This window comes from Pseudopodoces humilis, chromosome 4, assembly GCF_049639895.1.
Source record: "Pseudopodoces humilis isolate 2021_Gansu_Grassland_sample_001 chromosome 4, ASM4963989v1, whole genome shotgun sequence".
Lineage (NCBI taxonomy): Eukaryota > Metazoa > Chordata > Aves > Passeriformes > Paridae > Pseudopodoces > Pseudopodoces humilis.
This window is the reverse complement of record NC_142203.1, coordinates 36,459,420-36,471,904: the sequence shown is the minus strand read 5'-3', so window position 1 is coordinate 36,471,904 and position 12,485 is coordinate 36,459,420. Positions and strand designations below refer to the sequence as shown.

Genomic DNA, 12,485 nt, shown 5'->3' with positions numbered 1-12,485 from the left:
TTGATATTCAAAAGCATCTGAAACCTCTTGATTTCTCACAACAATGTGAAATGTGTGTCTACTACTTTCAGCATATTTCATGCAAAATATTCTCAGCAACTTCCACCTAAATCCTGTGCCTTACTTTCATTTATAAGGATGCTTCTTGTTAGGGCTTTTCAATTTCTCCACAATCCCTAGACGTGCTTTGATCACTCTGGAGTTAGTGACAAGGTATACTCAAACTCTTCTCATGAAAAAGAATGGGCAAGGCTGTAATTAGATAAAGAACACCACAAAAGCATTGATAGAGTTGTTCTGCTCAACAGCATGTATATACCACAGAAAAGGCAGAACAGCTGTAGGACCTGTGAAACAAATAGGAATATTTTAAGGTTCTAATATTTTTAAACGCGAAAGATGTCATTGGATCAAAGAGCAGGTAATTTAGATCAGCATATACATATATGAATCTGTATCTCCCTGTGTCTCTGATGGCTTTCCAGATTTAATGACTAACCCAAAGAATAATATTTGAATGGAGGATTGATAATTTGGTCCTTTTGCTGTATGTTTTTTCACAACAAATCTGGATTCAAGTGGTAAATATTGCTTCTCTTCCAATTTATAACAGAAGTTGTATATTTGGGTTCTTCTGTTTTCTGATGTTTGTGTAAAAACTTACAAGGATTTCATTTTTATACTAGGCCCTCCTTTTTTTCAAACAGCCAGCTGGCTTCCAGCATACATATAGACACAGATATATATAAATAAAAAAAATAAAAATATATGTGTATGTATATATATATAAAATCTAATTTTATCTGGCATTTGGGACCACTATTGTATCCATTCCTAACAAGGACAACTATTTCAGTTATGTAAAATAAAACACTCCAAAAAAGCTTCACCATGAAGTTCATCGATACTTTTGCCGTCAAGCCACAATACCTGTAGATATTTTTGCCTGAATCATGGTGAAAGCAGTCAAAGAGTTAGACAAACAAAAGCCCCTCTGAAAATTTCAGTGATAGAGAAGCTCTCTCCAGTGATTACCAATGGAAATCTGCTTGACAGTCACCTAAAACTTGATCTCCCTAGAGCTACCCTTTACTACTTCACTCATGCCATTTCAGAATAGTCTAAAATACACTTCAGTATCACTTTGTTAGTAGTTTAAATCACTTGGATCACTTTTCTGTTGTGTTACAACATTAATTTTTTTTTTCTCTATTTTTCTAAATGTTTTTCACTGAACTGCAGAAAATTTGTCTGAGAAAAAACATTATGCTGTAACTAGCTTGTTCTTGGCAGACACATTTTTCTTTTGCAGCCTTCTTTAGTTTTTATGTCATTCCACCACCTTTTTAATCAAGTTATTTCTGTGTTTACCTATATCTGAGTCTTTAATACTTCCCAAATAATACCTCATCTGCTGCCATCTAAGTAAACTACATCTTGATTTCTCACTTGTTTCTTCCACAGTGGCACTTGGCCCTTTAGGCCCTGTGTGAGACCAATCAGGAAGGAATTTGCATTCATATATCTACTTAAGCATTAAAACAAAATGCGTCCATCACCCTAAGCTACACCTAGCTATGTTTGTAGCTTTTGCTAGATTTCGCACTTGGTTTCTCAAGTGGTAGAAATGGAATAAAGCAAAACTTTGTTTACAAATGTTTGACAGGAAAAGCAGAAGGTGGCACAAAGAGTGTGCAATATGAATAGCTGAATTTTGCAAATTGATCTTCAGGTGTAGGTAGCCATTTTCATGGAAAGCTGAATACATTAATAATAATGTAGGAGAGAAAGTCTGATATAACAATAGAGGAAAAAAATGACAAGTTTTAGCCTTGACTAACAGACTATTATGTTCATAGAATCAGTTAGGATTTCAGGGACATCTTATTGTTTGACACTGGAAATTATATCATTTCTTTATCATTATTTCTGTCAGTCCTTTTAATAAATTCAAATTTTACTACAAAGTTAATTTCTCAATACTGATACGTAAGTAACTTGCTGACATAAACATATCCTATCCAGAATAAAATTACATGGCAAGTAGTTTTATTGTTTGAGAAAAATTGTCCTTTTAGCTGGAAAAGGGACTGTGAAGTTGAGAGTTCTGGGTTGTCTATACTTATTTAACTTATTTAATAAGTTAAATTATGAAAGTTAACTAAGTTAACTATGAGTTAACTTATTTCATAAAGCTGGAATTTTCATCTTACTTTTGATGTTACACATTTCTCAGTAACACCAAAGACTTCAAATTTTACACATCTGTAAACAGTATTTATGCACTATTCAAAACACGTAATTTTTCAAGTACACTACACAAATATACAAATATACTACACAAATATACACTGAATAATATATATATATTTCAAATCAAACTTTGTCTATGTAGACACTTAAAATGTAGGACAGAAGGAAAAGGAAGAGTATGTATGTACAATGTCTGGATGAGATGGAGCTGTTTTTCTCAGAGCAGCCTTTATAGTGCTAAGCTTTGCTTTTGCGGTAAGAACAGTATGCTGATCAGTGCTTGAGCAGCACCAAGGTTGTCTCTCTAACAGCCTTCAAGTACCACAGAAGGAGGGAAAGCTGCAGAGGGGCAAGAATTTCAGGGACAACAGTCTCCAGCTTATGGAAGTTGGACTCCTCTCACTCAGCAATCAAACTGTGGAAAAGGAGAAGCAGAGGGTGTTATGGTGCTGGTCTTCCCAAGCAACCCTACATAAGCTGAGGCCTAGCTTCCAAGGCAATGGACAGACATCTGCCTGATAATGGGAAGTAGTGAACAATTCCTCTTTTCTGCTTTGTTTCCATGTGCAGCTTTTAGTTTTCTGGTTAAACTGCCTTTATCTCAGACAATGAACTTTTCCCTCTTCTTTCCTCCTGCTGTCCGGTTGAGGAGGAGTGAGAGAGCAGCAGAGAGGGCCTCTGGCAGCCATACAAGACAAAGTACAGTGTATTACCTCTTGATCCCATTTATCCTTTTTTTGCAGTACTTGGAAAAGACATTGTATTTGTAACTCTTAATACTAATGTTTTACGAAAATGTTCCATGTTGAGTACAGCACAGTGCTATTAGGATAAAGGAGCAAGAGATTTGATACTTTGCTTATCACATCACCTGAACTGTTATTTATTTTCTGGGCCATTAAAGTAATTACACACCAGAAGCAATCCTGACATGTTTCAAGGCAGGATGGTTTATCTGCAAGTTTTTGAATCATTTGCTTTTAGCATTAATTAATTTGAACAGACAAAATATAAACATGAGTTCTGCAGTAAATGAAAATCCGACTATCTTGATAGATTTCTGGTGTGGTTATAAAATCTGTTCCCCAGTGTGGTAAATAATCAGAATTGTACAATATTGCTTTAAGACAGGTGAAGAATTGATGAGGCTGGTTGAGGAAAACCTGAGCTGGGCCATTTGCTTATCTTGCACATCTGGCTCAAGCTAAGCTTAACAATAGAATGATCTCTGGAGTGGAGCCTCCTGCTCGATGTTGTTTCAGTGAGGCACGGAAAAATACCACACCCGTGTACCAGCTAATTGTCACACTCCCTTCACCAGGAAAGAAAAGCCCTGGTTCATTAAGGAGATAAGGATAAGCACACAGACTCTCTGAAGAGGGTCAGTCAGCCTTTGCTGCAATCTCAGTATGTGAAGGTGGACCGAAGTGTTTGTTCTACCTCTTTTGTCAGCTATTAATCCTGACTAAAAGTAACCGAGGCTCTCATCAGGCCCCATTAACAGATTAACTTAAACATCCTTTGCGATGCAAATGAAGAACATGAGCTGTACAATGCATGTATGACCAAAGCCAACAAACCCAACCCAAAATATGTGATTGTTCCATCCCTTTGGGATAGGCCAAAATTTATAGTACACAAGGTGGGCTTCAGGGCAGAAAAGGCTGGACTTGGGAAAACGTGTGGAGGGGAAGAAAACCTCTGGAGGAAGAAGATACCAGTCGAGGGGAAAAGTACCTCTGTCTGCTTGGCAGCAATTGAAAGATTGTGTGTCTCCTCTTTCTCCTCTCCTGAAGGAATGCCTTGAGGTGAGCTTTATTATATTGTATTGTATTGTTGCACACCGAGAATATTAATTTTCATATATATACACATCACTATTAGAATATCTCTTACGATAATTTCAGATGTGACATATATTAACACTCAGTGTTCTCAGTGCTTTTATCACTGGCAATCCTCAGCGTGTTCTTCTGTTGCTTCAATAAACCTTATTATTGTGAATCTGAATTGTGCACATCAATTTTTTGAGTGCAACCAGACCTATAGTGATGGACTGGTAAACTGCACCTATGCTTCAAATTCTTCTTTTGAACTCGACCTAACTTGCAGTGCTAAATTGGTTATAATCAGGCCACACCCAGGCCCTCTGATCTCTGAAGGCCAGCTGGAACTCAAGGGGTATTATTTCCTTCTGAAATCCCATACCCTTAATGTGAGACCCGACAGTTTGGTATGTGGGGTCTTAATTTATTTGTTTTGAAATATGTGTATGTTTATCTAGGTGCAATTACAAAATTATAATAGCATTTAGATTAGATTATACCATGCTGGATTGATGTGCTAGGTAAATTAAATAACCAAGCAAATAAATATTCAAAAATTGTGTACTTTTCCTTTATATTATGTTTTTCCTAGTGCAACTGTTGAAAACATCAAAAACAGGCATTTTTGTATTCAGATAGATGTAATTCCTTAGAATCTTGTCTGAAGCAACTATATTTTAGATATGTCTACATCTTGGAACTTGGAATTTACAAATTGTGCAGATCAGTTTTTAAATTAGGTTAAATGTCTAAGAGCTAATAACAATTCTTTACAGATAAACAAGGTTAATCCAATCCAAGAAAAACATAAGTCTCATTATTCACCACCTTGATTCATCTCTTAGGCTTCTTATCCAGAGTGGACTGATCATAATTAGGTCAAGTTACTTATATGGTTTTTTGCAGCACTCTATACTGTTAAGAATATTTGCTCTGGGACACAAATACTTTTTTCTCCTTTAAACTCAGCATACTGTAATAAAAGACACATTGGTGAATATATATTTATTCAAAATATTGACTAAAAAGATTTTTTTTTCATTCTTCTCTTCGTGCAGTTTTGGAGTTAAATGAACCAGCTACACAGCTGCTGTCAGAAGGAGCAGTCCAACCATTTGTTTTTCTTTTTATCTCCTCCCCACCCTTGCCAGTATGCTGACCCAAATAAAAAATCCCATTTTGTATTTTGTACAGATATATTTTCAGTGGAAAGGCAGCTCCCACTCACCACACAACTTTGCTGTCACTAGATCCAACACAGGCTAATCAGTAGGAGTGCACATCAAAAGGGTAAAAAAAGGCAGGACCAGTTAGCAACAGCACTGCTTCAACTTAATTTGAACCAGACCTGAAGCATCTTCCGAGAATGAAAGATGTGAATAGGATATTTGCCATTTGTTTTTTTTATTTTTTTTCAAGTTCAGATTAATTTTTGACTGCCTAGCAAAGTGACAGCCTGTAGACTTGTCATATTTATTGAATTTACCAATAGTCTGTGGACATCTTGAGTGTAGAAGCTGTGCAATTTCACTGGTCACAAACTTTCATTGTTGTGTAAGCCCTTTCCAGGCCTTTAGGCCCTTCCTGAGAAAATGGAGTATGAGTTGAATCCAAACACCTTTCCAGTCCTTCTCATTGCATTTTTACTGAATAATTTACTGAAATTTCAACAGTTCTTTTTCATGTTATCATCGAACAACTGCTGAATACAAAAATGGAATCAAGTAGTAGTAATTGAGACCTTGTTTTTCAAATAAACTAAACTTCTCAGATCTCCCCATATTATAGATAGGCTGTTCCTTACTTGAGTCTTGATGATTGATTCAAGCAACTAACCCTCTGTAATTCAATAACAGTGCAACTCTACAATTATCTCTACAGTTATTACACTTTTAAAAAAGAGGCACAAAAAATAACTGTGAACTGACAAAATTGTTTCTCATTAATACAATTATAAGAGTAGTTCTCTATTCTAGGGGTAAGAAGATTACTTTCCTGCAACATATGAATTTGTTGGCCACATTACTCAGCTTGTAGATCGAAAATTATTAATTATTAAAAGACACATTGATATAAAACTTACATTCGTTTGAAAAGGGGGTAGAAGTTCAGTATGTCAGCCACGGAAATAGTACATCTTCTTACTACTGTGGTGAAAATCCAATAAACCTGGCCAGATAGTTCTGTATTTTGTTCTGGGAAGCAATGAGACAATGAGGATGTGTTTGCAGTGAGTACTCTTACACAACACAAATAATGATGCTATCCCATGCCAACACCTACTTTTAAAAAAATTTTTCTAAGATGAAGTACTGATCTGCTACTAATGGAAGGGATTGGATACTATTGTTAACTCAAAGTACCCTATTGACTACATAGTATAGATTACAAATGGCATGTAAATGAAGGTAAGTTTAAGAGACAGAGGTGTATTTGAAGCTTTTGTTTTTAAAGCTGTTATCAAAGATACGATCTCTCAACTATAATTTAGAATCATAGAAGCATTTAGGTCAGAAAAGATCTTTAAGATCATTCAGTTCAACCATCAATGTGACACTAACAAGTTCACTACAAAAGCACATCCTTAACTGCCACATCTACATGTCTTTTAAATACCTCCAGAGATGGTGACAACCATTTTCCTGGGCAGCCTGTACCAGTGCTTGATAACTCTCAGTGAAGAAATTTTTCCAAATATCCCGTCTAAATATTCCCTGGCACAACTTGAGGCCATTTCCTCCTGTTTTGTTACTTGTTACCTGGCAGAAGAGACCAACCCCCACTGAATTACAACCTCCTTTCAGAAAGCAGAAAGATGATGCTTGAGTCTCCTTTCCTCCAGGATAAACACCCTCAGCTGCCTCAGCTGCCCTCACAGGATTTGTGCTCCAGACCCTTCCCCAGCTCTGCTGCCCTTCTCTGAACATGCTGCAGACCCTCAGTGTTTTTCCTGGACGGAGGGGCCCAGAACTAAACACAAGATTCAAGGTGTGGTCTCACCAGTGCCAAGTTCAGGGGGACAATCACTGCCCTGGGTCTTCTTGGCCACTGTTGCTGATACAGGCCAGGATGCCATTGGCCAATTGGTCATAGCTGGCTCATGTTCAGCCACTGTTCACCAGCACCCCCAGGTCCTTTTCCACTGAGCTGCTTTCCAGTCACTCTGACCCCAGCCAGTAGCACTGCCTGGAGTTGTTGTGACCCAAGGGCAGGACCCATCACTCCACCTTTTTGAACCTCTCCTGCTATAACTTTGACTTCTAGAATGCTTAAACTACCTACTAAGTCACCTGAGCTTATTACACAGGTATTAGTATATTAGTTATGTACATGGAAATTACATAGCTATGATACGAATATTATATACTAATAAATGTATCAGTTCATGCTAGTTAATATATCTATTTCCAACGTGCTGAAAAGTTCAGCAAAGCTTTATATTGTATAGATGTAGTTTGTCTTTTCTAGGCTAACTAGAAATAAAAGGACCAGAAGACACTGGGAGAGTATCCGAGAAATAAGCAAAGGTTTTCTGAAAGCAGGAGTCAGCAGATAGCTTAAAAGAGAAAAAAAAACAACTTTGCTTCACACAGATTATTAATTCGCTATTAATAATGTCCACATACATATTAAAGTTTAGATACTTGTATGTAAATAATATGCAGATCACACATATTAGGATGATATTTCTCTGTCACTAAACTCTGTTCTTCAGAGGTATTCATCTGCAAGAGCCTCAAGTTTTCTCTAGAATTTAGTATTGCAATTTAAATATACCCAGTGAAATTATCTCCCCAATAGGCTGACTCACTGTCATATAACCATAGAATAATTCAGACTAGAAGAGATTCCAAGATAAATTCCCTACCTTAACAGTAAAATTTTCAGTATTGAATTTACATATTTATTTCACATTGTATGTAGTGACTGTCTATTGCTGTTATATGTGACTTTCATATGTTTTCTTGGCTATTAATGAATCTTTATTTATATACTGTTCCTCAGAAGTCCCCAAGAAAATGTTTCTGGTAAAACCTTGTTTACGTAGCTTTCTGCTCTAGGTCTCATCCTATGTCCAAGAATCAGTTAGTTATTGTTAATTTTTTAAAAAAAATTAGCTTAAGATATTATAAAGAAAGAAATGTTAGTTTTTATTTTTATTTCTGATGCACAAACATATAATATTTATAATGACTCTCTAACTGGGAAATGAACAATCAACATATTTCATAATATCTCACAATTAGATTAATGGCAATGAACCCATCTTTGATCATCAGATAATATGAACTGGAATTGAACAGAGACAAGATTTTGAATCACTTCAAGAATGATTTAAACAAGCCCATTATCCATGCTTTCTGAAAACAAATCTTGAATTAATATTTGCCAAGTAACTTCAGCTTCTTACACTACAGAAAAATCCACTTACTGCAAGGCACAACATATTTCCTTTCTGTTTTCCTCAAAGTAATCTGGTAATAGCAGGAACAGAAAACAACACACAAATAAACAAAGATACAATATCCCCCTCCCTCCCCGCATCCACGACCTGGAAGTTTAATCAAAAATAATGATATCCATAGAATGCATCCATTCACAAACCATCTGACCCACCTGGTTAAAGTAGAGTAAAAGAAAAATTATTTTTGCCTCAGATTTTCAAAATGGGCTGCTTCAGCACTATAGAAGTACCTTAAATAAATTTAAACCTTTCTGCACTGATGGCAACAGGTACATAATGAAAATCTGAAATTATTCAGGCTTACATGACAATTCTCTGACTTCATGCATTTACTAAAACCTGTTTATCACAGGACTGTGATGCTTTTGAAGTCAAGGATTTGAGGAAAATATAATTCCTTTGTGGCAGTCAGAAAGTACTTTGGACCTGATTAGCATTACAGACTTGATAATCAGGATGCCTTGGCAAAAAACAAATAGAGCTTTGAAGATTGCAAGAAGATTGGATCAGTCTGGTGACAGAGAAGAAGATTGAATCAAGTAGAAGAGATGTTTCAAAATTACGAAGTTTGTATGTTTGTATGGTGTTTAACCAATCATTGTAGTAAAAAATTACTAACCTTCCTAGCGTGGTATATAAGCTTATGAAACCCACAGTAAAATCGCATTATGGTCACCACTCGGTGACCGGTCCCGGAGTTGTCCCGGTCTCTCTCCATCAGCGATAATTGGTGCCTGCCGTATAAGGAAAAGCACAGCCTACCTGGCGGCAGTGGGAGCACCCTCGGAACTGATCGTGGCGGTGAAAGAACTGCACCTGGGCCCACCATCACCTCATCAGCTGCGATGTGACAGGCCAGACGGGGGAACTGAACCTTATGTGGGACAGAACGTGCCCAAGGAGAGAGACGTCTATGAAACCGTGCTCACTCTTTTAGGTAAGCATCGCTCCCCCATCTTAAACCACGACTTTTACCGTGGGCGTCATGCATATTTCCCGATGCCACCCCTTCTTCTCTTTTCACCCTCCACTTCTGGGACAAGGTCGGCGTTGAGCTCTACGACCTGGGCACCCTCCCTGGCCATGAGCCAGAGCTGCGAATGCTCCCTGCTTGGAGGGCGGTCATGGACACGATTAAAAGAGAGGGGGGCGGTGAGGCTGCTTGTGAGGCTGCCTCTGAGACGGCCTCGGGGTCTGTGCCAGACCGAAACCTGCCCCGATCCCACTCCCATCCTCCGACAAGCACCAGGGATAGAGCCCGGTCACCCCCTCCAGCCCCACCGCCAGAGATCCCAGAGCACCGAAGGCTTACTGCTTATGCGGCGGACACTGACTCTGGCAGTGCGGAGGAGCTGCAGCCTTTGCACTCTGGTCTCGAAAAAGATCCGGTCTTCAGATGCGCATAACTGCTTAGGGATGAAAAGGAAAGCCCTTAAAGACACCCTATCTGCACCCAGACAGCTGAACAGAAGGGAGGCAGGTTTGGTTCCACAGGGGTCCGGCAAATTTTGTGGACACAACATATTACATCTTAACATGCCAATGCAAAGTGACTCTAACAAAGACTCATTAATTCTGCAGCCGATGTGACTGTTATCTCAAAAAGTCAATGGCCCAGTGATGGGCCATCAACAGCTGTGCCTCAGATGTTCTCGGTGTGGGTGGGAATATCTAAAGCCTGCAGAGCCAACACTTAGTGCAAATTACAGAACCTGAGGGCCAAATCGCTATACTTAACCCTTTTGTACTGTCAGTTCCCCATGTTCTGTGGGGCAGATGCTTTGCTCGGATCTCTTTAGAGAAAGGACCACGCTGGACCCCTGCCCGAAATGTGAAACCATTCCGAGAACCCCTACAAGCAAATAACAGAGGCCAGGACATTACCAAGATCTCAGAGGAGGAGGAGGCGCCGCACGGAAACCACAGTTCATGACTAACATCTTTTATCCCACCTGTAAACGAAACTGTGAACCTTGGGTTCTATGTCAGTACAGAAAGCGTGGAAATCGGTGGTATCGCAGAGCCCTTTTGGCAAAAACATGGTGTGGATCACGTTATGATGTGGAGTTACAAATAAGGTATAAAGCCATTGAATTTTTAGTTATAGTAGGCCACGAGGAAAAGCCTCCCTATTCTTAGGAGAGAAGTTTTGAGGGAATCCAAAAATAGCTATATTTGCAAAGTAGAATGCAAACAAAACAGCTTAGTGCCTTATATTTGGCTAGTCCCTGAATGAGCTTGGGAAAAGACAAAAAGGGAGTGTGCTAAAAGATATGCTTGTAAACTAAAATCCAAAGAGAAGTGTTTGCTGCAACATAGTTAAGAAAAAAGCATGGAATTAATCGAATGCTATACTTAAGCTTATTAGAATTGCTTGCTTTTACTAGCAGAGCTTAGCCTGTTGACCAATCCAAAACAAATGTTTGGATAACTCTACCTAATTTAACAAAACAAGATAACCTATGCTTAGCTACTGCATTCCCAGAAAATCCATTTCCAGCCTGTCTAGTCGACTTGCCATTAGATGATTGGCCAACACCAAAAATACCAGAAGCATTGCACAGAGCTCAAATCCCGTTGCTGCATGGGATCAATGGATCCCCTACCTTCCTGAAGCGTCCTTGGAGCCCCAAGAATTAGAGCTCCTGGGTTCTGTGAAAATGGATTTTGTGTTAAATTTAAATACACAGGAAGGAATCAGTCTAAAGCTTGAGATGTTTCTCCCTATCACCCTGTGTACAAGAATCAAACCTTTTGGTGTAACTAAACTGTTGGAAGTCTTTCTAAATCTAGCAATGGCCCCCTGCAGCTGCCCTCAGGACTATTTTTGGTTTGTGGAGGTCGGGCCTGGGCTGCTATCCCTTCACACATAAAAAGGGGTCCCTGCAGTCTGGGATGATTGACTGTGCTGACACCTAATGCATCCATGATTTTACAGCACAAATATCCCTGCAGAACAAAGCAGTTTACATGCATTTGATGAATACTGCGATGATAAATTGTCTTTGTGGACTGAGGTGAATTTGACCTCTTTGCTTTTGCCAGGACTGGCTGCAAAAAAAGGCTTTAAGTCAATTAAATAAAGTAGCTTGTTGGCTTGCAAAATAGAGGAATGCCACCAGCTCTGCCTTATCAAACTTATTAATAGATCTTGACAGTGTAAGGCACCCTACTTTGCAAAATAGAGCAGCAATAGATTTCTTGTTTCTAGCACAAGGTCATGGGTGTAAAGACTTTGATGGAATGTGTTGTATGAATCTGACAGATAATTCTGAGTCTATTCATAGAAGCATACAGCAACTAAAGGATAGTGTGTGTAAATTAAGAATAGAATCTGGATCTTGACTAGATAACATGTTTAGTGGCTGGGGTTTGACACCCTTGGCTAAAGGATTTTTTTAGGATAGGTATGCATGTGTCGATAATAATTTTATTAATCATGATACTTTGCTTGCTTCAACGTGTGCAGAAATTAATTAATAAAGGCATTAAGGGAATATTTTTGGTAGAAAAGGAAGGGGGAGATATGGCAAAGTCAGAAAGTAGTTTGGACATGATTAGCATAAGAGATAATCAGGACTGGCAAAAATAAACAGAGCTTTGAAGATTGCAAGAAGATTGGATCAATCTGGTGACAGAGAAGATTGTATCAAGTAGAAGAGATGTTTCAAAATGGATAAGTTTGTATGTATGCATGATGTTTAACCCAATAATTGTAGTAAAAATTTACTAGCCTTCCTAGTATGGTATATAAGCTCATGAAACCCACAGTAAAATTGGATTTTGATCACCACTCAGTTGTCCCTGTCTCTCTCCATTGCCGATATTCCTTATATTCTGTAATGATTAATAACAGGTTCTGGATGAAATTCACAGATAATTACAAACTCTAATTTAGATATTGTGTCTTCAATAAGCTTGTGCAGCAACTTGAAATTATA

The 12,485-nt window shown here is 38.3% G+C and overlaps 1 pseudogene; it reads left to right on the top strand.

Moving 5' to 3' along the window:
* Window positions 1-399: 399 nt before the first annotated feature.
* LOC148184487 (uncharacterized) lies at window positions 400-12,191 on the top strand (annotated as a pseudogene).
* Window positions 12,192-12,485: the final 294 nt, after the last annotated feature.